This window comes from Cricetulus griseus, chromosome 2, assembly GCF_003668045.3.
Source record: "Cricetulus griseus strain 17A/GY chromosome 2, alternate assembly CriGri-PICRH-1.0, whole genome shotgun sequence".
In the NCBI taxonomy this organism is placed as follows: domain Eukaryota; kingdom Metazoa; phylum Chordata; class Mammalia; order Rodentia; family Cricetidae; genus Cricetulus; species Cricetulus griseus.
The window spans coordinates 12,558,243-12,563,757 of NC_048595.1; positions in this window are offsets into that span (position 1 = coordinate 12,558,243).

Genomic DNA, 5,515 nt, shown 5'->3' on the forward strand with positions numbered 1-5,515 from the left:
ACTGCTTTCTGCCGGCGTAAAAGGCACATGCGTCAGAACCGCTGATGCAACCCGACGCTAATATCACGTTGCATCATCTGACCCTAGGTGTGGTGCTTCCAAAACTGGTTTTTCCTGAGGCCGTGCTGGAGAAGAGCACTCGGGGGGGGGATAACACCCACCAACTGGCCCTCTTCGGCGGGCGATAAAAGTGTTTTCTGCCACTACATGCCTCAGTGCCACACTATTTCAGACCCAGGGAAAGCCCGAGTGACTCCCCTGGCTGAGATGGGGGTGCAGACGCACACACTCATCCGCGAGGCATGTCGGCTGCTGCTCAGCTTACTTAACGAGTGTAACAGTGAGGCGCACCTACAGGGCAAGCCGGGAGGGCTCCCTCCAACCACTACTCAAGCCTGGGAATCTGACTTCATTTTAGTTGAGCAGCTGCTCGTGGAGAGAAGAAAGGTTTAGAGCAGGGGGTGAAGAGAAGGGAGAGCAGGGACTGAGACTTCTAGGCCCTTCTCTGTGGGCACAGGTGACTGGCCTCCGTCAGTACGTGGAAGTATGGGCGATCTTAGTATAAGCCTTTTCTGCTGCTCCTCACTCAAGGTTGGACTCAGGGACAGCCGGAGCCCCCTCCCAGAGGTGTGTTTCCATCCAGCTCGACCTCAGAAAGCTCCCCGGCTAGTCAAGTCTCCAGTCCCATTTACATAAAAACGAAGCCAGCCACTAGTGGCAGAAACGGTTTCGTTTTTAGACCAGGTCGAAAGTATTCCAGGCTGGCCGTGAACTCACAGTGTAATCAACGATGCCCTTCAGCATCTGATTCACCCGCCTCGCCTCTGGAGCGCTGACACTACAGATATGGACCATCATAGTCCATTTGTGTGGTGCTGGGCTTCATATACGATAGACAAACACTCTACACACCGATCCACACAGCCAGCTCCAGACAGAAAGGAATTCTGATGGTCTGGGCAGGTCCAGTTGGACCACAATAGGATGCTATGCAATCTGCCAGTATGGTTGAACCAGGAAGCTAAAAGCTACTGGACCCTTGAATATGGCAGGTCCATTCTGCAATGATGTTATAGCATAAACACACTGGATTTGTTTGTTTCATTTGGGGTTTTTGCTATTGCTTTTTCCTTTGTTCTCAAAGCAGGGTTTCACCGTGTAGCCCAGCCTGGCCTTGAACTGGTATGTATTGCCTCACCTCCAGAATGCTGGTATCATGGGCTTGTACCACCATACCCAGCTTACACTACACTTGAAGACTCAGAGCAAACAAAACAAAGCCCCACGACAGATGTCATTAACAGTTTTATTATGTTAATGTGAGCACAATGGTGTGTAGTTATGTAGTCCCAGTTACTTGGGAAACTGAGGCAAGGGGGATCAGAAGTTTGAAACTAGGTTGGGCAAAATAGAGAGACCTCATATAAAAAGACAATAGATTTGGGGATACAGCTCAGCGGTAGAACACTTGCCTGGCATGTGAGAGGCTCTGGGTTCAATCCCAGGCAGACCCAGAACTAAAGGATAAGCTTGGTATGGCCAGCCTGGTCTATAGAGTGAATCTCAGATCAACCTGATACATACATACACCAGAGCCTGTCTCAAAAGTAAAGTGAAGCAAAATAGGGGCTGGAGAGATGACTCAGTGGTTAAGAGCACTGCCTGCTCTTCCAAAGGTCCTGCGTTCAATTGGCTCACAACCATCTGTAATGAGATTTGGTGCCTAACACTGTACACATAATAAATAAATCTTTGAAAAGAAAATAAAGAGAATGAAGCTCTAAAAAAAAAAAAAAAAAAAAAAAAAAAAAAAGACTGCCTACTGCTCTCAAATGGGTCCAGAGTTTGGTTCCCAGCACCTCACTAAGTAGCTCATGACTGCCCCTGAAAGTCTATCTCCAGGCTTAAAAATTAAAAATAAATCTATAACACTAACAAGCAAGGAACAACGACAACAACAAAAATATCGCAGGCCAGATGGCTTAGCGGGTAAAGGCTCTTACAGCATGATGACCTCATGAGTCTTGGAACCCATGCACAACCCATTTACATCCTACGTGTACACACAATCATACATTTAAAACATGTAAAGCCAGATAATACTTAAAATAACTTTCATTCCACATTGAAATAACATCTATCTAGGATTAATATACTAAAATATTCTTTTTCTTTCTTTCTTATTTATTTATTTATTTTGAAAGACAGGGTTTCTCTGTGTAGCCCTGGCTGCGCTGGAACCTGCACTGTAGACCAGGCTGGCCTTAAACTCAGAGGGCTGCCTGCCTCTGCATCCTGAGTGCTGGGATTAACGGCACAGCCACTGACTTGCATTTTCTTTTCTTTTTTGGGAGGAGTGGGGGGGGGGGGGAGACACATGCCAACAGGTTCTTGTGGAGGTCAGAGAACAACTTGCAGGATGCAGGAGTTGGGTCTCTCCTACCATGTAGTTTCCAGGAACAGACTTTAGGTCTTCAGGCCTGAAGGCAAGTGCTGTAACCCACTGAGCCTTCTCACCTGCCTAGGAAGTTCACGCCCACTGAGCTGCACTGCCTTTGCAAGCACAGCTGAAAAGCCAGTAGATTAATGAAAAAATGAAATAAAAGGAGGATGTGGCTACTCCTGAAGTATGGAGAGTTTTTATTGTAGATGTAAAGCGAAAACAGGCAGAGGGAAGAACCCCGCTGAACATGGCCCGTAGACTGAAACCAACCGTGAGAGGGGAGAGGGTCAGGGAGACCAGACAGGAGACCAGACCAAGAGACAGTGGCCAAGAGGTAAAAGGGCCAAAAAAGCTGCCACGTAGCCAAAAATGGCTGAATTATATAGAGAAGAGTAATTTGGGGTACAGCAGGTGCAGCCCAGTCTCTGGGCTGAAGAAGTTTAGGGTAGGGGGTGGGGTGCCAGCCAAGAGGAGCCTGTAACAGATAGGAATTGGGGGATGGTGGGAGAATCTGGCCACTAGGCCTGCTTTGATGTGTTAATAGGCATCTCAGCGGTTTGTCCCGGGTTTGAGACCTACACAGCCTTTGCAAGCGCCAACAACTCCAGTTGGTTGATCTGGAGTCAAGACTTTCTGCTTCCTGTCTGGCTTCCCCTGTTAGTAAAATGACAACATTGATCTGGGGGGGGGGGTTCCTTCTGAATTTACTATTTCCTCATACCCAGATCTGTAGGTATCGAATCCCTGTCCTAAGGACCTGTCCTAAGGGCTGGAGAGACGGTTCAGCATTTAGGACCACTGACAGCTCTTCTAGAAGAGCTGGTTCAATTCCCACCACTCACAGTGTGGCTCACAATTGGCTGTAACTCCAGTTCCAGGTGATCCAACACCCTCTTCCAGTCTCCTTGGGCACCAGAAGTGCATACCACATGGTGCACAGGCGTGCATACAGGCAAAACACCACACACGTAAAAATCATTTAATTAAAAAAACAAACTCTTCTATTTCTGACAGTGAGTCATGGAATTTTAGAATTCAAAAGGTCTTTAAATGTTACAGCTGGACCTCTAAGTCCCCAGCCTGGCAGCTATCCTGGGCTCAGCCTGTGGTTTTTCCTGCCGTTATCTAGTGAACGCCCAGGGCAGCTGGCATGCAGGAAGCTGTCTACATTTTCCTGCTGACCTAAATAATACCCAGAAGAAAGAATTGAAGCTCAGAGAAGCTCTTAGGGCTGCACAGCTGGCTGGTACGACAGGCAGGAGGATGGGAGCTTCTCAGCCCAGGTCAGGAAGCTGTGGTGACCCCGGGACCAGCAGCGTCAGCATCCCTTGGGAGTTTCTTAAAAGCTACCTTACTAAAACAGAAACTGCAGGGGCGGGAGAGATGGCAGGCACTTAAAAGCATGCATTGCTCTTCCCAATACCCACGTGGTGGCTGCGGCATGCACGTGGTGCACTTTCATACAAGGAGGCAAAATACCCATGCTCGAAAACTAAAGGCAATTCATAAATATTTGAAATAAAGAAAACAAGCTTCTATTTTTTGTTTGCTTCATTTTTAAATTTATCTTTATTTATTTTGAGATAGGGTCTCACTATGAATCCTTGGCTGGCCTGGGACTCACTTTGTAGACCAGGTTGGCATTGAATTCACAGAGATCTGCCTGCCTCTGCCTCCTAAATGCTAGAATTAAAGGTGGGCGCCACCATACCTGGCTGTTCATCATGATCATAATTATGATTTTCAGGGCAGGAGAAATGGCTCAGAGGTTAAGAGTACTGCTTGCTCTAGCAGAGGTTCTGAGTTCAATTCCCAGCGACCACATGGTGGCTCACAACCATCTATAATGAGGCCTGGTGCTGTCTTCTGGCATGCAGGCAGAACACTGTATACATACTAAATAAAAATAAATCTTTAAAAAATAATAATTATCATTATGATTTTAGCTGGGTGTGGTGGCACACTCCTTTACTCCCAGCACTCAGGAGACAGAGACAGGCTAATCTCTTTGATTTCCAGGTCAACCCCTGGTCTACAAAATGAGTTTTGGTATAGCCAGAGCTGTTACACAGAGAAACCCAGTCTCAAAAAAAAAAAAAAAAAAAGTAAATTCATAAATAAAAAATATTATTTAAATTAAAATATTTATTATTTTAATTTTATGTATATGAGGGGTTTTCCTGTGTTTATGTGCATGTTTGCATTACTCATAGAGGCCAGAAGAGGGTATTAGATTCCCTAGAACTGGAACTATAGACTTGTGAGCCTCCATGTGAGGTACTAGGAATCAAATCTGGGTCCTCTGGAAGATCAGTGAACTCTCTTAACTGCTGAGCCATCTCTCCAGCTCCCTCATCCTCATTGTCTTTTAAATAAATATGTACCTGTAGGCTGGCCTCCAATTCACCATGGTGGCAAGGGTGACCTTGAACTCCTGACCTTCTTGACTTTGCCCCACAACTGCTGGCATGATGGGTGTGCATCAACGTGCTTAGCTGATTTAATTCTCATGTCTGCAGTGATGGGGGTCCTGCACAGGGACTGAGACATTTTTAGCTTTTGATGTTAGCTGGACACTTGGTTAGGGAAGGAAGGAGGATCAGGGGTTCAAGGTCATCCTTGGCTGCTACATCCTGAGCTAATGAGGTCCTGTCTCAAAAATAAGAACAACAAAGAAGAAAAAAGGAAAAAGTAGGCAATGAAACAAACAAAAGGATGTACCCTATCACTGACCTACACTTCAGTCAGGAAAATGCATCTTAAACAGATATCCCAGGAGACTTTTCTGCTTCCAAAAGTCTGAGGAGTGTCACCTGCTTGTCCACTTCCCTCAAGGAAGATCCCACTGTCTATTTTCACCCTTGGGATGTCTCCCCCCAGTTCATGGAGAGGAGCTTTCAGCTAAAGGACACAGGACCCACGAAGCTGGCACAGTGAGGGCTCCAGGTTAAGCCAATTCAATGAGCATTTGCTGGCACCCTCGAGTCTGAGCTACATCCTGTTTTGAAGGTAAAAAAAAAAAAAAGTCCCAAGGGTTGGAGAGGGCTCTTGCAGTCCTGCTACCTAGTCTTC